Source organism: Gossypium raimondii, chromosome 11, assembly GCF_025698545.1.
Source record: "Gossypium raimondii isolate GPD5lz chromosome 11, ASM2569854v1, whole genome shotgun sequence".
Classification (NCBI taxonomy): Eukaryota; Viridiplantae; Streptophyta; class Magnoliopsida; order Malvales; family Malvaceae; genus Gossypium; species Gossypium raimondii.
In genome coordinates, this window is record NC_068575.1 from 13,263,859 (window position 1) to 13,286,892 (window position 23,034).

Genomic DNA, 23,034 nt, shown 5'->3' on the forward strand with positions numbered 1-23,034 from the left:
AAAATTAATTATATTATGAATTAGCACACATTTTTGGACCATCTTAGGCTGGAAATAAATTTTCCTCGATGCTTCAAATTTCTTCTCGATTTTATTCTTCGACCATTGTCTACCGAGCCAATTTTCGCCCTTTGTGTGAATCTATCGAAAATAGTCAAAATTAATCAAAATTAACTATAAAAATAATTAAAATTCACCATGTTAATATTTTTAACATAATTTAATTATTTTATAATATTTAATTATTTTTCGACAAGAATTTAACCGAAATAGCATGATTTTAATTTAAAAAGGGCATGTAAAAACACATAAATTTTTGTGTTTCCAATTATCTTCGTATAAGATAGTTGACATATTTTCCTGTAAAGGAAAATTATATATCTTCTGGATATTTTGGGTCAATAGCCTTAGCCAAATACACTCTTGACTTGCCCCATGCATTGTGATTATTTTTGCATGATTTGAAGAAGCAGCAGCTAATGTTTGCTTTGTTGAACGCCATGATATGGCAATACCCCAACATGTAAATAAATATACTTTTTGAGATTGACCTTTATGTGGATCCAATAATTATCCAGCATCAGCATAGCCGACTAATAAGGATTTTGAATCATTTGAATAAAATAACCCCATATTAATAGTCCCTCTTACATATCTAAATACATGTTTAATTCCATTCCAATGTCTATGTGTTGGAGAAGAACTAAATCTTGCTAACAAGTTTATAGTGAAAGGTATATCAGGTCTTATGTTGTTTGCAAGATACATCAATGCCCCTGTGACACTTAAATATGATACTTCAGGACTAAGAAACTCTTCACCATCCTCGCAAGGATGAAATTGATCTTTATTCACATCTAATGATCGTAAAACCATCAGAGTACTTAATGGGCGTGCTTTCTCCATGTAAAATTTCTTTAATATCCTTTTCGTATAAGTTGATTGATGAACATGAATTCCATCTTTTAAATGCTTGATCTGTAAGCCAAGACAAAACTTTGTTTTTCCAAGATCTTTCATCTCAAAATCTTTCTTTAAATAATTTACTGTATTTTGGAGCTCTTCAGGAGTTCCAATAATATTTAGATCATCAACATAAATAGCTGTTATCACAAAATTTGATCCAAACCTTTTTATAAAGACACATAGACAAATTAGATCATTTTTATAACCTTCTTTTAACAAGTATCCACTAAGACGATTTTACCACATACGTCTAGATTGTTTTAATCCATATAAAATTTTCTTTAATATGATCAAACAATTTTCTTGAGCAACTCTATATCCTTCTGGGATTTTAAATCCTTCAGGGATTTTCATATAAATTTCACTATCAAGTGTGCCATACAAATAGGCTGTAACAACATCCATTAGATGCATGTCAAGCTTTTCACGTACTGCTAGACTAAAAAGATATCTAAAAGTGATTGCATCCACCACAGGAGAATATGTCTCTTCATAATCATTGTCGGACCTTTGCAAAAATCCTTGTGCTACAAGTCGTGCTTCATATCTTGCGACTTTATCTTTTCATTTCATTTTCGCACAAATACCCATTTATATCCTACCGGATTTACACCTTTAGGTGTTTGGACTATACGTCCAAAAACCTAACGTTTAGAAAGTGAATTCAATTTTGCTTGAATTGCATCTTTCCATTTTGGCCAATCTTTTCTATTTCTACATTCATCAATAGATTTAGGATTAGGATCATCATTTTATTTTTTTACTTCAATAGCAACATTATAAGCAAAGTTGTTTTCGGCAACTATATTTTTTCAGTTCCATCTTTTCCCCAAAGTAACATAACTTATTAAGATCTCTTCGTTATCATCATTTTCAGGTACCTGAATCCCTTGTGTGGTTTTATGATTATAATTAGTTATATATTTGACATCTTCTTGGGAACTTGTCTCCATAATATAATCACCTTAAGTATTTGCTCTTTTCTTTTTACGAGGATTTTTATCTTTGGAACCAACCGGTCTTTCACGCTTCAGGCATGAATTACTTTCTTTAGCACTAACAGTTTGCCCTATTAGGATATCAATTCGTATTGGAGCATTTTCAGTTGGTATGTGAGATTTTGTAATTCTCTTTAGGTCAGTAAATGATTCTGGCAGTTGATTGTCGATGTTTTGCAAATGTTTGATCCTTTGAACTTCTTGTTCATATTGACTTGTACGAGGATCTAATTGAGATAATGATGATCCATTCCATGCAATTTCTTTTACCAGCTATATTTTCTCTCCTTTTAATGCTGGGAATATTGTTTCATTAAAGTGACAATCAACAAATTGTGTAGTAAATAAATCTCCAGTTAATGGTTCAACATACTTAATTATAAAAGGAGGTTCATAACCAACATATATTCCCAAACTCCTCTGAGGTCCCATCTTTGTTCGTTATGGTGGAGCAACTGGAACATATAATACAAATCTAAAAATTCTAAGATGGGAAATATTTGGCTTCTGACCAAAAAATAATTGCAGTGAGGAGTATTTATTATAACTTGTTGGTCTAATGCGCATAAGTGCTACTACATGCAAAATAGCATATCCTCAAGCTGTAGAAGGGAGCTTTATTCTCATAAGTAATGACCTAGTTATTAGTTGGAGGCGTTTGATAAACGATTCAGCTAAACCATTTTGTGTGTGAACATGAGCTACAAGATGTTCGACTCTTATCCTAATTGACATGCAATAATCATTGAAAGCTTGAGATGTAAACTCACCAGTATTATTAAGATGGATATCTTTTATTGCATAATCTAGAAATTGTGCTCTTAATCAAATTTTTGAGCTAGTCTCGCAAACACCAGGTTGCGAGTCGATAATAAACATACATGTGACCATCTACTAGATGCATCTATCAATACCATAAAATATCTAAATGGTCCACATGGTGGATGAATAGGCCCACATATATCACCTTGAATATGTTCTAGAAATGCTGGAGATTCAATCCCAACTTTAGCTGGTGATGGTCTAATAATCAGTTTACCTTGAGAATAAGCATCACAAGAGAAATCTTTGAATTCAAGAATCTGCTGGTTCTTTAATGGGTGCCCAATGGAATTCTCAATTATTTTTCGCATCATAATAGATCCGAGATGACCTAACTGGTCATGCCAAATGGTAAAAGTATGTGGTTATACAAACTTTTGGTTTCTAGTAACGTGTGCCTCAGTTGCACTAATATGTGTATAATATAAACCTAATGAAAAAGCAGGTAGTCTTTGCAAAACATATTTCATTCCACATTCAACATTTGTAATATATAGATGTTCAATATTTTTCTCATTCATAGTCTCAATATGATATCAATTAATACAAATATCTTTAAAACTCAATATATTTCTTTGAGACTTAGTGGAAGATTAAACATCATCAATGACAAATTTTGTACCTTTAAGTAATAATATAATTGCTCTTCTGGAGCCTTCAATAAGTTTTGAACTACCCGAGATTGTATTAACATGAGCATTACTTATTGTTAAATGAGAAAAACATTTTTTTATTTGAGTATCGTATGTGTTGTAGCACTATCAGCAAGATATATGTCTCCATTGATTTTGGATCCAACAAAATTTTGTTGATCATTCATATTCTTCATAAAATAAATAAAATATAACATTAGAAATGTTGCAAATATTTATTGAATATGTATAACTTGCAAAATAAGTAAATAAATAAACATTTTTTGAATCAAGAAAATGAACATATTTAAAATAACATAATAACACCAACTTATTCTTTATGCAATAAAACGAAACATACTTAAAAACATATAAAATGCTAAAATAACGCCAACTTTTCTAATGATTCTCAAAGAAATCTATCACATCAAGGTGAGTTATATTATTAAGGGCATGAATTACATCACCTTTCTCTTTTGCCTCCATTTCATCATTTTTGGATATAAAATTTGTCTCAATATTATTTTTCTTCCCTTTGATAGATGCTTGATAAAGTTTCACTAAATGTTTACGCATACGACAAGTACGTGCCCAATGCCCCCTCATACCACATCAGTAACATAAATTCTCAATAACCTTTGAAGGATTATTTTGACCACCTCTTTCTTGTCTTCCATTACTAGTCTTTTACTGGTGGTTAGAAATACCACTATTATGAACACCATGATAGCGGTTACTAGTACGTCCTTGACCACATCCCCCACTATGTCCACGACCACGACCACGATTGTGACCATTATATTTTTCATTTCCATACTTATTGTGTACTGCAGCATTCACTTCAGGGAGTGGTGTAGTACCAGTGGGGCAAATTCCATGGTTTTTCATCAAAAACTCATTATTTTGTTCAGCCACTAAAAGGCATGAAATCAATTCAGAATAATTTTTAAAACCTTTTTCACGGTATTGCTACTACAGAAGCACATTAGTAGCATGAAAGATTGAAAAAGTTTTCTCTAACAAATCCTTATCAGTTATGTTTTCTCCACATAATTTCAGTTGAGAACTAATTTTGAAAAGTTCTAAATTGTATTAACTTACAGTCTTAAAATATTGTAGTGCATCTAACCATATCGAGCTTTAGGGAGGATCACCATTTTCTGATGGTCAAGTCTTTCTTTCAAAATTTTTCACAACTCAAGAGGGTCTTTCATAGTGAGATATTCCACTTTTAATCCTTCATGTAAATGATGAGGGATGAAAATCATTGTTTTTGCCTTGTCTTGGTTAGATGCTTTTTTATTTGCTACTATAGTATTCCCTAGACCTTTAGCATCTAGGTGAATTTCAGCATCTAACACCCGTGACAAATAGTTTTTGCTTGAGATTATAATCACTAAAAAAACTAAGAAAAATATTAATAAAATAATAGTAATCATATTATTTGTCAAATGTAATTATAATAATGTATTTAAGAAAAAAAAGGAAATAACATAAAATAATTTGTGATATAAAATTTGGGATTACCTTAATTCGATAGAGAAATTAAATTTGATTCCTCCCAAGAACTTGAAGCAAATTGCTGCACAAGTTTGAACCCCTCTTTTTTTGTCAATTTTTCGTAGCCAAGCAACCAATTTGAGTGCTAGGTTAGAAAAGAATGAAAGTAATTCAACGAGGGATTAGAAAAGGATAGAAAGCAATTGAGGTATGAGTTTGAAAATTTTTGGGGAGGTATCAACTGAAAAATAAGAACAAGGTGGGTTTAGAAAAAAAATTTGAGAATCGTGCTGATAACGTGTTATAAAATAAAGAGAGATGGAGGGAATAAAGAAAAAGAAAATATGAAAGTAATAGAGAATGTACTTTATTGATAAAAGGGATGATTATAATGCTTCATTAGAGTCTCTATTTATAGACATAAGAAATATAAAAGAAGTAGAGATCTAATTCTAATAACTAATAGAATTTAAAGTACATCAAAACTTTATCTTTATAATGATGGACATCCGCTTAATAAGATATTCTTAACAGATCTCTCATTTTTTCTTAGAACTATTTGTTTATTAACTTTAATATAATAAAATATATTATTATTTTCCCTCCTAAGTGTATCTAAACTTATTTTTCCAAAATACGGTTTTTTGGACCTCTATCTTGACATTTAGAGGTGTCGAATTCCTTTGCGAAATCTATGTCGTAAAGTTTTCATTGCCCAAATTGATTCTGATTAATAATTATGCAACGATTTAAGTTATCTTAACATACATGGATGTCAAGTTTTACATAATATGTAAGAGATAAGATTAATTTTTATTGTTAGGAGTTGAACCCTAATAAATGCATTATATGGAATTTAAGTATCTATTTTAATCATTTATCATAAACTTAACCCTGATAAATGCATTATATGAAGGAACTCTATACTAAGGGGTGTCGAGTTTAAGCATATTTAATTTTTCACCATTTATTGTAATACTAACCTTAATAAATGCATTACATGGAACTCGGGTGTCGAGTTTAGGTTGAAATTAACTTTTAACCATTTAACTCAAATCTCATAAATTAGTGCGGGCACTCATGGGCATCAACTTATTTTGATTTTCTTTTTACCATTCCTATAAATATCCCTCCCCGATTTTATTTTTTCACCCAAGCTAAAGCTGTCTCTTATTATTGTCGACTTCTTAAGTTATAAAACTCTCAAAAAATTTTTTAACTTTAAATTCGACCTATTAAACTCTATTATGGCTCTCTTGACATAAGCAAATCATAAAACTCTGGTAGCATGTGATATGGTAATTTTTTTTTATTAAAGTATTACTTAAGCAAGTATTTATTTATTTTCCATTTATATTTGATTTTAGTATTAAATTATATTTATATTGAATTTAGAATATTTGACTGTTTTATTTACTTGCTAGGTTGATGAACGAAACCTCTAGGAGTAATGTGTATTATCCAATGCTGAAAGAAGAGTACACTTTTTCACTAAAAAAAGAAGAAGAAGAGTATACTTTACTTATAGAAAAGCACAATAACATAATCAGGCTGCAACATAAATAAAAATTTTACCAAATACCAATATTTTAGAAATCGTACTGGACCAACCAATCGGTCTGTGAACCGACCAATGCACCCATCCAATAGATAGGAAAAAAATTAGTTAACTTGTGAACTGGTCTGAACCACAGTTGAACCACTAACCGTCCACTGAATGAACTGTAAAAAATCGATATTTCTAATATTTGGGTCGAATATCTTGGCCCAAAAGAAAAAAAATTCTTGTTTTCGCCCGAAATAACTTAAAACGAAACCTTTGTATTTTCCAAATCCAACCGTCATATTTTAATTCAAAGTAATAAAGAGGCTTAATTCAAAAATTACCCCTTAAACTATACCCGTTTTTCCATGTATGTACTTAATTTTTTTTTGTCTTGGGTACCTAAACTACAATTTTTTCCATTGGTCAGTTGTTAGTAAACTATTAGTCAGCCATTATTAATGATGACATAGCCCAATCACTAATCGACATATGGCAAGAAACCCACATAAACAAACCACCTTATTATATTTATAAAATAATTCAAAAAATAAAAATATTTATAAAATAATTATAAAAATAAAAATAAAAATATTCTAATATTATTTATATTAATATTAATTAAAAATAATATAAAAAATATTTCCCCACCCCCTCTTCCCTCTTGGCTTCCTCCTCGCTACCACTCTCCCCTCCCTTTCCCCCTACTGTCCATTCACTCGCTTTCTGTCGAAAAAGCTAAAGATTTGAACTCAGGAGGCCAATCAAACGATTTTCCAAACTCATTTTCTGTCAATATTTTAGGGGGAATATTCCAACCAGCCAAAATAGTAGACACATTATTATCAACTGGACCAACTTTCATATGAATTTTAACCATACTGTAACACCCCTTACTCGACCTGATCGCCAGGTCAAGGTACTGGGATGTCACATTCGTTGCTAGAGAAACTACAATAATCCCATATAAATTAAAAAATCATAATAAAGTTATTAGGATCATAATACAATTAAAATCTGAATTACATACATACCTAAGCTTAAACGATCTTACGAATGCTCCCAAGGTGATTGGAGGTCGTTTAGGGACCAAATTGTAAAGTTCCAAAATATTGAGTGCTCGTCACGACTTCATGGATTCCACGTCGCAACGTCACTCTTTGAGTTGTCGCGACCATGAAGGTACCACGTCGCGACGTCACTCCCTATGTAGGGCTCATCACAACTTCATAATCCCAACATCACAACTTCAATCTTACTACTTTGAAACTTAAGCATTTTGCTCCCTATCACTTAGGACAACCTTTATATAGTGTATATCAACCATATCAACCAATAAACCATTCAAATATGCCAATTTCTAACCTTAGACATCATTTAATTCAACTTAAAAAAAATCAAACATGTCCAAGATACAAATTTTACAAAGAAGATAAAAAACCATCAATTTCTTCCATTGAAATCATCCACAACATTCTTAACATGTTCCTATGTACATGCCATGGACTATTACCGAAAATCTAGATTCATAGTATTTTCCAAGGCTTGATTTGTGGAGATATGAGTAGAGATCAACCTTCACTGTAGAGCTTCAAAATGAGTCTTCACCTACATGTTTGAAAAGAAACGCGTTAAGCTCACAAGAGCTTAGTAAGTACATCAAGAATTAAACTTTGCAATGTAGACCAAATTATCATTTATAATTATGTGTGTGTGTGTAAAACACTAATGAGCCAATGTTATCATACATGAAATTGTTTCAATAATAGGTATAATATGGTATCTAATTAACAAGTTTATAAACTACTCATCAAAGTTATGCCCATTTATAGACTTGATAGAACATATAGGATATGCGGAAATGTAAATAATTTACATTGAATTGCCACTATTATTTGCATGGGTATGAGGATGTCACTTTGTATCGAAGTGCCACAACACTTGCATCGTAGTGTCATTTTCACTTGCAACGTAGTGCCATTATCACTTGCACGTATAGAAATAATCCTAATGGCATGCCATTTATATTCTACTAGTTCTTATTTTGTCTACATGGGAATTTAAAATATAATTTTATTACATTTTCCCAACAAATATAAACAATTCAAACTTTACTCTTTTTACAATTTAGTCGTTATCCATATAGAATTATAAATTATCAAATTTCACTTGACATTTGTTTTATCGACATTTGTTTTATCAACATTTAACACTTCACTTAAATGCTTTATACTAATATCTATCTCACCTATCTAACTTTTACAGTCTTTGAAATTTAGTCCTTTTCCTCCCAAGACACTACACAAAACTTTTTAATTTATTATAACCATTCAACTAATCTTTCAATTAAATCCCATAATACAAGACATCATTTTCATATACAATAAGATTCCATGAATATTACTAAATTAATTCATCAAATTTTCATTTAGGGTTTAAATTATATAAGTAAAATTCTTGATATACTTACAACAAATTTGCTTGGAATGAACCTTTCCTTCTTCCTTCGCTCCTTTGTTATTTCTTCGCCTTTATCACCAACTTGATGTTCACTCTTATTCTCCTTCTCTTTATTAACATAACTCATATACAACATTTAATATCACAACAAAATCACATACTATTTCTATGCATTTTGATGAGATAAACATGAAGTCCTATAGGAAACTTTATCATCCTTACCTTAACATTACTTAAAATCCCTAAACCTTTCGTTCTCTCTCTTCAAGTATGTATTCTAGCTAGGTTCATGAAAGCTTATCATGCCATGGAGTCACTCCTGTGGTTTCACTAAAAAATTATGGAGGAAATTTGAAGTTTAAAGCTTGAAAGGGTTGGAAATAGAGGAAAAAGGACTAGAATGAAAGAAAAGGAAACTTGGTAGAAATGGGGAGTCAAAGATGTGGAGAAGAAGATAGAAAAGATAATGATGATTGACTTTTCTTCCTTTTTCTACATCTTCTATTAGAAATATCTATTAACCCTTTTTTAGTAATAATATTTAATTAAACAAAAATCTAATCATCATCATTTCAAACAAATGGTGGCTATTCACTCTCAATATGACCCACATTTTCATGTAATTTCATGGTCAATTTACCCTTCCAGTCCTTCCTCCTTTTCTCATCCATCTAATCTAGTCTTTTCTTATTTCTAATTTTTATACTATTGCCCAACACTTCTCACACTTTTACGATTTGGTCAATATCTCAATTTTATTTCTCTAAATTTAGAAGCCTTTTTAATTCCTTATAATATCCAACTATCCTCTCCACCAATAGTAATAATTTCTATTTTATCTGATTCAAAAATTCTAACATGTGCCAACCCAAATTAACACTGCTCTCGTTTCAGGGGGTGTCAGGGATGTTACATTCTCCCCTCTGAAAAAAAATTTCTTCTTCAAAATTTACCAGACTCGAATAGTTGTGGATACTACTACTTCATTACTTTTTAACTTTCCCATGTCTCCTCCTCGACATTATGATGTCTCCATAGTATTTTCACTAAAGGGACTCGCTTATTTCTTAGATCCTTTATGTCTTGATCGAGAATCTAAATTGGTCTCTTCATTCGTCGAATTTGACTGAACTTCAACAACTTCCAATGTAACCACATGTGATGGACCAGATCAATATCTTTGGACCAGATCAATATCTTTGTAATAGAGACACATGAAAGGCGTTATGAATCCTATCCAATTCTGGTGGTATGGCTAATCGATAAGCCACTAGACCAATATGCCCCAAAATCTTATATGGTCCTATACATCTCGGACTTAACTTTCTTTTCTTTCCAAATCGAAGAACCTTTTTCCATAAAGACAATTTCAAAGATACTTTTTCTCCCACAGTATATTCAATATTTTTTCTATTAAGATTAACACATGAATTCTTTCTATTGGAATGCACTTTAGTCGATCTCTAATCAACTTCACTTTTTCTTCTGTTTCTCTTATCAAATCCGGTCCCACTAGCTTATTTTCGCTTAACTCCGTCCAGAACACATGTGTTCTACACTTCCTTTCATACAACACTACATATGGTGCCATTTTAATACTTGATTGGGGTTACAAAGCATTACAATGCATATCAAATCAAATGACAACATAAAACCATTCAATTATTAAATTAAATACTAAATATTCAAGACCAATCATAATTCATAGTATATATACGATTACAGGCCTAATACAAAGCTTACAAAGCTTAAAAACCAATTTAGGAATAATTAAAAACTTATTTGAAACAAAAATAGAAAAATGTAGAAAAACTTGAAAACAGGGGTCACACGGCCATGTAGCCAGGCATGTAACATAGCTCGGGCCATGTGGCTCAAGGACATGGCCATATGGCCAAACCGTGTACAGTTTGAAAATAGGGTCACACAGTCGTGTCGCAAACCGTGTACCCATCCATGTACAAATCAAAATAGGGTCACACGGCTATGTTGTAGACTATGTGCCAGACTATGTGTGAGTCGAAATAGGGCCACATGGCCTTATCTCTAAGCCGTGTAATAACTTGAGACCGTGTGGGATAAACCTGCACCAAAATTAAATAGTCCACACAACCGTGTGGTGTGATCGTGTATGGCACGTGGCTTTTTGATATCCCGTGTGCACCTAAAATAGCTTCCAAAATAAGGGAAAACAATACCAATTCCTTAGTTGCCAAGCCAACCAAAATCAACCATTAACATGCCTTCAAAACACATTCAAACAAGTTTAAAACATACTAAAACATTCAACCTAAGTGCCTAACTGATATGCCCTCATTGGCACCACATTTCATACACCAAACTAATTCACATTCAAAAGCTCACAAATCCTTACCTTATACACATGCCAATACACAAAGTTCATTTATTCCATTCATAAATAATTTATCATATTTCATCCCCTTTCAAGTGGTACCAACCAAATAGCCAAAGACATACATATATGGACATTTACAAGCCACAAAAAAATATACACATAATCGTAAGTATGCCTTAACTAAAGTGTAGCAGCAACATCATAACAAAAAGACTTTAAAGTTCCTAGTGTAACAACCTATTTTTAGTGGTGTCGGAAATAATGGTTTTGAGACCACAATTTCGATGAGAGAGTTGGCATTTGAATGTGTATTTAATGTATATAGGATAATATTAGGGTTGTACTAAATTTCTATTAAGAAATTTTAAGGTTTAAATGGTTAACTAAGTATTAAGGACTAAATTGAAAAAGGTGCAAAAGTTGAATTCTATTAGTTAAAAGGATCAAATGGATATGGAATCTTAAGTTAACGAATTTAATGAATAAATTAACGGATTTAATGAATAAATATACCATATCATTAGTTAATGGATGATTATGGCATGGTTTTTGTGTTATTTTGATAATTTAACAAGGTTAATTTTGTAATTATGTAAATTAGAAATTAAGTAAAAGATTACAAAAATGTATCATCATTTTTCTTCTTTCTTTCTTTTTTCTTACTGAAACCGTGAACACCTTAGTCAAGGGGAGAACTAGGTTCAACCAAGCTATTTGCTATTGCATGGTATGTAAATTTGTCTCATTTTTTAGTGATTTTTATGTTTTTGAGCTCGTAATAGCTTAATCTAGCTACCCTGGGGGTCATTTGTGAAATTATTAAAAGTCTAGGGAATTTTCTTGAATGAGTTTGTAGTGTTAGTGAATTTAATTGATATATTATTAAGCTTGGTTGTTAAATAGACACATTACGTTAAGTGATTTTTAATGAATTTGAGCTTAAAGACTTATTTGAGAAAATGGTAAAATTTAATGATAATTTTATGAAATAATGAAAGATATGGGCTGTAAAGGACCTTAGAGAAAATTGACTATCATAATATTTCATTAATTGTGGTTTAATTGTGAGTTTATAATTTAAGGATTAAGTTGCACAAAAGTTAAAATGTTAGGGGTAAATCCATAATTTTACATTAAAATGGGTTATAAGTTAGAATCTTTAAATTTATGCTATTTGAATTATTTAATTGAGTTAAGTTACTATTTAGATCAAGAAACCAATCAACCAGACCTAAACCGAGCAAAAGCTAAAGTGTTGGAATAGTCATCGACTTCGTTTCTACAATCGTTTTTGTTGAGGTAAGTTTGGATTTCATTCTAAAATATTACATTTGAATTTATAAGATTAATTGATAGCTTTATATATGCATTTATGTATTTATGATTAATATTTTTTTGATTTGATAAAAAGAAAGGACCGTGATTGAAATATATCATGGTATTATACTCGAAAAGGAAAAGACCATGGTTGAAAGGCACTATGACATTACATTGGGTATTTTCGAATCCATGAAATGGTTGAAAAGGAAGTTATCCGAAAAGAATAACACATGAAAATGTTGAAAAGAAAGTTATCCGAAAAGGATAACACATGAAAAGGTTGAAAAGGATATATTCAAAAAGGATATCAAATGAAAAGTTTGAAAGTGATATCTGGAAAGGATAACAAATGAAAAGGGATGTGTTTGAAAAGGGAATCATTGAATGAACCATTTAGTAAAGGTTTTCATGTGATTTGGAATGATTATGTACTTTTGAATTGAAAAGAAAGATGTTTGATTGTGTGATTGATGATTTATATATTGATATCTTATGCATGATATGTGATAACTCTTGAAAAGAGTTATATTTTATTCCTTTAGACCTAGCTAGTTGCCTATACTTAAGTAAATTTAGTTACATTTTAGGACATTGCAATCGTAATTTTCATTGCATTACATTAAGATGATTGGACTGTGTTTCAATGTTATTATATGTTACTTTTACTTGTTTGAGGGAATGATTTGTTTGGTAGTAATTGGCAGATGCAGGTTGAGGAACGAGAAATAAAGAAGGAAAGCTTTGCTGGGGCAAAAGGTTGGACATTTTTTCAGCACAAATGCCGTGGCAATTCCAGGAAGATTGAGTCAACACTTAACGCATACCAGTTTCAGCCCAACTGTACTTGTAGTAGAAAAATCTGCGTAAAAAAATAAGACAATCTTGGGTTGTTGGTTTTTATCCTAGAAAAAAGAATTTAAAAAGAAGATAACCTTGGGTTGTTGAAAAAAGAATTTAAAAAAAATGGAGAAGATAAACATGAGTTGTTGGATTTATCCGAGGGAAACGCCTATAAAAAGAAAAAGGAGGAAACCTAGAAAGAATGAACAGAACGAAAATGAGTGTTTGGCTGCGCAAAGGATAGGAAGTTGAAGGGAGTCCTTCTTAGCCATCATAGGACGCTGTGCTACCGAAGTGTGGAGTGAGCAAGTGAAAGCTGCTTCCCGAAGTTCTTCCGTTATTTCCTTCGAAAGATTGAATTGAAGTAGCTGAACACAATGTCAGATAATATTTTCGTTTGGAATTTTATTTCCCAGCCCATGAGCTAAATCTCACAGGGTTGGGATTACTTTTGATGAAACCTTAAACTATTTTTGTAGATGTAGTATATCTCTAATTTACTTTACTGTTTCAATTGATTGTTCTTATTTCTTAATTAAAATGCAACGATCTCTAGACATAGAATACTTTTCGTACTTATAAACTGATTCTAATTCTGAAAGGGTTGGATTGGTTGGATTAAAATTAAATGAAATAAATAGGTATTCAATAGACACTTGGAGTCGACTTTAGACATAGAGTCACGATCATACAGAAGGAACCCATGCAAGATATCTAAAAAGCATATAGACATAGGCAAGGTAACTTGAGGTTTTGTTTTTGAGAGAGGTAGACCATTTTAGAACTCTTCTGTGTATTAAAGTAGATACAATTTTTCCAAGGCATTATTGATAGTAAGGGTCGATTCTGGGTAATCCCAACCTTTCGAATCAACACCATTTTATCCTTATTCTTTGTTGTAGTAACTTTGCCACAACATATTTAGTTGTTTATTTCTTTGTTTACATTCTATTCAGATAATCACTTTCTTTATTTCCATTACATTTTTGCTCTTACTTTTGCCACAGCATTTCCAATTATTTATCAATTCCATCTATCAAATACATTATCATTCCTTTGAATTATCATTGCGTACTTACCTTAGTTTCCCATAACATCTTATTTGTCAGTCTTGCCATAATATTAACCATATTACAATAACTTGACCAATTTTGTGCCTTAATCCGATCCTCATGTGAATGATACTCACTCATTGCTTTATCACTTGAACCAACGTGTGTACTTACACAAATCACATATCATTTTACACGCGACAAGTTTTTAGCGCCGTTGCCAAGGATCAATTTGGTGAAATTTGGTTTGGTTTTTTACTTAGTAGTTTTTTTTTAACTTAGTGTTACTTTTTACAGGCTTGCTATCAGTGTATGAGAAGAGGTGGAGAAAGAGAAAAGAATTGAGAAAAATGGCTGGAAATAGGAATGATCTTAATGGTAATCCAAATAATCGCAATGAAAATCCTTCCATTCGACGTGTGATAAATGACCGAGATAGACCAATTCGAGAGCATAGTGTACCAATGTTGGATGATTTGAATCTAGAGATAGTCAAACCAACTATAGGCTTAACAATTTGAGTTGAAACCAGTAATTTTCTAGATGTTACAAATAGTAGGATAGTTCAGTGGATTGCCCATTGAAGATCCGAGATTACATTTAAGACTCTTTCTAGAAGTATGTGATCCATTCAAACAACAGGGTGTTTCTGAAGAGGCCTTGAGACTTAAGCTATTCCTATACCCTTTAAGAGATCGTGTGAGTTCATGGCTAAGTTGAGGAACGATATTGTGTCTTTTCAAAAAATAGAGGACGAGACGCTATATAAAACATGGGAACGATTTAAAGATTTAATTTGGAAATGTTCAATTCATGGATTTTAGCATTGGAATTAAATGGAAATATTCTATAATAGGTTGAATGTACTTACGAGAATGGTAGTGGATGCATCTGCAAATGGTACATTGTTGGATAAAACTTACAATGAAGCATATGAGATTTTGGAAAAGATTGCCAACAATGACTATCGGTACCCTACCACAAGAGTTGGGATGTATAAGAGAGCTACTGGTACCATAGAGCTTGATGCAATCACTTTGTTGATAGCCCATGTATATTTTCTAGCTAATATGATTAAAATAATGAAAAATCCAACTGCAGTCCAGGAGATGAAATTAGTCGAGATGTCATGTACTTATTGTGGTTAAAATCATGTGTTTGACGAATGCCCATCAAACCTAGCGTCAGTGTACTACATGGGTAATTTTAACTGGAATAATAACCCTTATTCCAACATCTACAATTCATGGTGGAAGTAGCATCTGAATTTCAGTTAGAGGAATCAAGGTGTGGGGAATTTTAGCAATGCCGCAAGATAAAATGCCAACAATGCACCGTCTGGTTATAATCTTCCTATGTCGAGGCAAAATGCTCAAAAATGTCATGTATCATCTTCTAATTCTATTGAATCTTTTTTAAAGGAGTATATGGCAAAAAATAATGTTGTGAATCAGAGTCATGCTGCATCTTTACGAGCTCTTGAGAATCAAGTGGGGCAAATAGTACCTGCTTTAAATTCGAGGCCACAAGGAGTATTGCCAAGTGATACCGAGAATTGGAGAACACAAGGGAAAGAACATTGCAAATCGATCATTCTTAGAAGTGGAACTCAGTTGAATGACATTGTTCTAGATGCCATGGCAGAAGAGAACGACTCAAGACTTGATCATGAAAAGATCTTAGAACCAAATGAAAAGTATGCAGCACGTAAAAGGGTAAGTAGAAGAATGCGGTGGCAGAACCAGATCAGGCTACCAACAAAAATGCAACAACAAAAAAAATATTAGCAACTTGAAGGACGACCACCTTTACCATTTCCTCAGCGATTCCATAATTCCAAACAAGATGCTCATTTTAAAAGATTTTTGGAGGTTTTGAAGTATCTCTATATTAACATACCGCTAGTCGAAGCTTTGGAGAAAATGCCTAATGACGTGAAATTTATGAAAGATATACTATCAAAGAAGCGCAAATTAGGAGAATTTTAGACTGTTTCTCTTACTGAAGGGTGCATGACAATATTGGTGAATAAACTACCTCCAAAGTTGAAGGATCTAGGGATTTTCACTATCCTATGTTCCATTTAAAATCATTATGTTGGTAAGACATTATGTGATTTAGGATCAAATGTAAATCTAATACTTATGTCTATTTTCAAGAAGCTGGGAATTGGGAAAGCAAGACCTAGTACGGTTACTTTGTAGTTGGCTGATCAATCTTACACACATTTGGAAGGTAAAATTGAAGACGTGCTGGTAAGAGTAGATAAAGTTATTTTTCCTGCGGATTTCCTTATTTTAGAATTTGAAGCTGACCAAAATGTGTCAATTGTTCTTGGAAGACCTTTCCTTACTGCAGGTAGAACTTTAATTGATATGCAGAAAGGTGAATTAACTATGAGGATGAATGATTAGTAGATCACGTTCAATGTATTTAATGCCCTAAAATGTGTTATTGAGAATGAAGAATGTCGTGGCATTGGATTGATAGAAATAGCAGTGGAAGAGTTCACGAGATTTTGCCACAACAATTCTGATAGTGATGAAGAATCATTTGAGTGGAGACCCTTGTGCACTTTGTTGGAGAAAAGTAGACCTTTCAATTTTGATGAACAATGCTTGGTAGCTCATGTATATCCTCATGGAGCTGTTGGTGTCAACGACATGAAAACGGGGGGACACATTTAAAGTTAATGGAAATGCTTGAAGCACTACTGGGGTGCTCATGTAGAGAGAGAAAAATAATCCATTGATCTTCGAGATGTTTAACTTTAACATCTTGAAAAATCTTTTTATTTTTTTTCATTTTATTGATTTAGATTCCTTTTAGTTATTTTGTTTCCTTTCTTTAATAAACTATAGAAGGGGAAGGGGTTGGTGACGTCAAGCCCATTGAGACAAATCTTTCCAATGAAAAGAATGCACCCAAAGCACCAGAGGAAGAATAGGAGAAAACAGAGTCTGTCAGCATTGAGACTGACTGTGAGGACGAAAAAGAAGCAAATCCCTTAGTTGCACCACCAATGGACAACACTGTATCGTGACATTGATCGATTGATTGATGAGTTCATGGAGACCGACAAGGATGGGGCTGAATTGACCTTAATGAAGAGGAAGGAGAGGTACAAGGTTGCTGCTCGTAAATTAACTCGTTGGAAGAATGAAGTATCTATAATATAGTCCAAGAAAGGAAAGTTTTCATTATGTTTTAATTAAGTTTGTTTAGTTTTATTTACATTTAATAAAATATGGACATTGAGTCTTTTATTAACCTTAAGGGTTGAATGAGGCCTAAGGGAGAGCTAATGTACTTCGTTAGTGTACAGGAGACCACTAGAAGGCATTTCGGGTCAATACTAGACGCTATGTCGTAACATGGGAGATTCGATGTTGCAACATAGAGAGCAGAATAGAGAAAGTGAGAAATTGCCTTCAATGTCACGACACAAGCTGAGGGTGTCGTGACATACCGTTGAAGATAGCTACAGAGGAGTACACTGGCTACTATGTCGTGACACAGTTCTTGGTGTGTTGTGAAAATGACTTTGTGAGTAGAATAAAACACAATGCAGGGGCATTTTGGTTTTTACAATTGAACTTAAAGCTCGAAAACATCAGTTAACCTAGGGTTAAGGATGACAATTACCTGAAGGCTATAAATAGGCTCCTTTGGCACACATTATAGAGACATTACATTATCTTAGATTCTCTTCTTAGGTTTAAGTTTTGTTTTCTTGCTTTCTTTAAGTTTTCATAGTTTTAGTTTATTTGTTTTTTTGTTTATTTCAAGAGTTCTGATTTATAAAGAATATCAATTGTTGTGGATTCATGCTTATTATCAATATCAATTAGGTTTTTCTTAAACTCTCTATTTCGACCTATTCCTTATAATTAATTCTTCCATTTATTCCATATTGTTTATGAAAGCCATGAGGAACTAATCCTTCTATGGGGGATTAGCAAGTGGAAACATGATCTCTTAACTATTTTGTAGGGTCACTCAATGGATCAATTATTTGGGAAAGGAAGAATGTGAAATAAACCTTAAGCCTGTCAACCCCGGGAAGTCACCAATGTGAGAATTAACCCAAAATTAGCATTGCCCATTCGTGGACACCTTTACACCAAGCCAGTCTGGACTGTGAGGTCGGAAGATATGTAGTCATTACTGACTTTTTATATTAGTGGAAGATCGAAATATCCTACTAGGGTAGCGACTAGTTGGTTGACAAGGAACCAGAGATGATAGTTGATTGGGATTGTTGAAGCGAGCTAATCACCCATCTTTAGATTTGATTCACTTTATTCTTTATATCTCTTGAAATTCAATTCTTTTATGTTATTTTATTTAATTTAAGAAACCCTAAAATTATCTCTTATTTACTTTTTTACTATAACTGACTTAAAGTATTAATTAGATCTTTAATTGTTTAGGTTAAGGTTGATTTAGTACTCGCTACCCTTGGGTACGATCCTCGGAGTACTCACCTACTTCGTTGTAAAATCTATATTACAACCCGACCCATATACCTACGGATACCGCCTCATAAATCTCTTTTTTATTACAGTATTCACACTCTGGACGTACTAACGTCCAGAGGCGGTCAAGTTGTTGGTGCCGTTGCTGGCGAGGCAACATCACTAGATTAATTCTAACTTTTGCATGTTAAATAATAATTAGGAAATTTGTAGGTTCTAGTACACCTTTCAATTTATTTTAAATAACACTTCTAACATTTGTTTCATTTTAGGAATCCTAAACACAAAACAATCAATCAGCACAAGTCATGGATGACTCCTATTATATATGGTCCGATGAAGACTTCAATTATGATGAAGATATTTACGACAAAGGAGTCTATGAAGATTGAGAAATCCAGGAGAATCAATGATTGCTAATGCTTGAATTAAGTCAATTCTGAGGAGAGACCCCAGCATGTCCCTCAAATAATAACGACCACAATAATATGCCATCAGAAAGGTACCAAGAGGTGCCAAGTCTTGAATTACTTAGAGAGGAGAATGTCATCATAGGAGCTTGTAAAGAAGAAGAATCTTTAGATTATTATCTCTTCCAGCCGACGGAAAAATATTTAGATAACTTAAATGGAACTTCAGAAAGAGGAGATATGGAGTTAGCAGATAAAATGGACAGTGAATTGAAGAATCAAATAGATTAAGAAAATATCGTCCTAGAAACCTCGAGCGATACTAACAAAGCTAAACCATAAGAATAGTATAATAAAGACCAACCAATAGAGACAATGATAGTTAGGACTAAGTTAATAGAAAAATGTCTATCGATTTAGAAGTTCATAGGACAAAAAGACAAGAAATCGGCAATTCCGAAGGATGAGCCTAAATTGACCATTCTTTTCGCGTCCCTAGTCCTAAACCAAGCAACCCATAAGTCTATAGATCCAGGAATTTTCCAACTACTGAAAGGACTAGGAAAAATATATATTGACAAAAATTATGATCATATAGTAGGTTACCGTCAGATCGAACAGACGGTTTGTATAAACCTTAATTTATGGCTGTTACGAAACGTTCAATTCCTCTAGAAACCAAATAAGGGAATTATCAAAAAGCCAATGAATGAACTAAAAAACCCACAGAGATAGAACTTCAGAAGCACAATACCATATTTTTCTTCAATTCCTTTACCAAGCACATCACTAAGTTTTCTTGAAAAGTCATACCTGATTGATGAAAAAAACAGAGACCTCGTAGGCAACACTTGTGAGACGTAATTTTCAAAATTCTTTCAAAACAAAAATGTTGAATATCAAGTAAAACAATTGTGTGGGCATATGGTTTCATCAATCACCAATAATTACGACCTGCGAAAAGGGTTGTCGGTCATTAAAGTAGAATGCAAGGGTAAATTCAAAGAACGAGACAACCACGGATGAATAGAATGACATGATGGGTGCTGGACTAATACAGATAGAAACAAATTATAGAAAGCCCTTCGGTGCATATTGACTTAGCTGACAGACGAGTCCGGCAGCAAAACCTAACTTTTTCTACTAATTGATCATTACTAATTGTACTAACTACATATTTTACTAACAAGATTGTTAACATGTTATAGGTGGGTCAAAGAAGGGTCCAACAAACGTTTAAAGTATGCCAAAGGACCAAAAATATGGAAAACAAGGTCAACATTGCAACAAAGACAACTCAGTGTTGCAACATCAAGGGCAGTAACGAAGAAGTTCACAAATCGACATAATGTCACAACATCACTTACTTATGTCACGAAATAGAAGACAATTTCTTCAGAATTTTAAAACTGCAGGGTGTGTCGTGACATCAAACCTCAATGTTGCGACATAGGTAGTCTGCTAGGGATGTCGCAACATGGAACCTTTGTGTCGTGACATCACTGCAATTTTCTGTAGGGTTGACCTAACCCGATTACGTAACCCGACGTCATAACCATGATTTTACTCTAATTTTAACCCTAAAAACACCCTTTTTAACCATAAAACTATTCCTCTAGTTTAATCTAACTTCATTCTAAACATTTACTCCTCTAAAACCTCTCAAAATCCTTAACCTTCAAAACCCTTAAATTTTTAATCCCTCATTCCATATTCTAAGAAGCTATTTTGGAAGGAATTATCAACAAAAAAAAAGAAGAGAGGGAAGTGCATACAAACCAAAAATAGTTGAGGTTTAAGTGTTTTCAATCTTTTATTGTTTTATTAATTATTGTTCATATCTCTGTTGGAAATATTATGACTCCTAGAAAGAGCAAGAGAAATCCTATTCCAGAAACTTCATGTGTTTCTGATCCTGTTAGATTCCATATTGCCAATATGGAAAAATACATTTTGGAGTTAGAGGGAAGACCTCTAATTCAGGAATGAGGGTTCGAATCCTCAATGGTCCATTACAAAGTAATTTGGACTTTGGCCCGTTATCATCAATGGGAGCAATTTTGCGTTACTCCAATGAATAATGCAAATATACCTGTGGTCTAGGAATTTTATGCGTCCCTTAATGACCAAATAATGAAGAGAGGCTATAATGCAATAATATTTAACGTTGAAGCACGATGGGAAGATGTTCCAATTTCTTGTAATGACATCTGTGAACTTTATAACATCTCATTTTATGAAAAAAGATTTTATTGATAGTATAGATTTAAAGAGATTTCATAACATTGACATGGAAGATGTTACAAAATATCTTACACAAGGCAGGGGTAGTTGGAATTACATGCCAGATACTGAGCTTCCCACGAACTTTAATCAGGCCATTATGTTTCCTGTTGGTAATATGTGGATGCAATTCATTGGCACTAGAATTGCACCCTCATTGAGTGTATCTAACGTTAATGTTTTTCGATCAATTTTGTTATATGTTATTCTACAGCAAAAATAAATTTGTGTAGGACGCTGGATCTTTCCATTATGGTCCTATTCATTTTCGTCATGTTGCCTTAGTGTCTTTCAACTAAGGTCTTATTCATTTCCGTTATAGTGTCATAGTGTCTTTCAACTATGGTTTTATTCATTTCCGGTATAGTGCCATAATGTCTTTCAACTATGGTCTTATTTATTTCCGGTATAGTGTCACGGTGTCTTTCAACTATGGTCTTATTCGTTTTTTCAAGCGAATGAAATCGATCCCCACATACATAAATAGATATTAAATTACCAAAATAACAACAAACTAATTTAACCAATTTATGAAATTACCTACACAAAAACGATTGCAAAAACAAGGCCAATGACTATTCCCTTACTTTAGCTTTTTCGCAGTTCAAGTCCGGTTGATTTACTTCTTGATCTAAATAATAAATTTTCATTCAATTATTCAATTCAAACAAATCAAATAATTAAACTTAAGCTTATAACCCTTTTCAATATAAAATTACAAAATTACCCCTAACATGTTACTCTTTATGTAATTTAGTCCCTAAACCCGAAACTTACGAATTATCCAAATCTAAGGAAAGTACAAGCTAGCTGATTTCTATATAGTCCCTATCAGGCCAAAATTATCAAAATTTCACAAAAATTTGAAGAAGTTTTACTTTTTTAACGTTTCAATCCATAAACATTAAAATTATTAAAAACTACTTTACAAAATAGTCCTATTTCTCAACCAAGCTTAAAAATCTACCACAAAATTTCATAAACTTCTCAAACACATCAATGGATTAATATAAAATGTTTAACATTTTTACGAATTAACCCTCGAGTTAGCTAGATTAAGCTAAAACGAACTTAAAAACATAAAAATCACTAAAAACAGACAAAAATCTCATACCATGCAAGTGAAATTATCTTGGATGAAAGCTTGCTTCCCCTTAGCTATGAAGTTTTGGTTCTTCCAAGAAAAAGATGAGGAAGATGGTTTGTTTCATCTTTTGTTTTGTTTTAAGTTTAATTATTTATCAATACATCATTGCCCTTTAAAATTTAATTAAACTTCATGTTATTAGACATCAAAACCATCCACTAATAAAGAAATAGGTAGATTTACCACCTAAGGCCTTTAAGTAAAATTTCTAAAGCCATTTGACACCT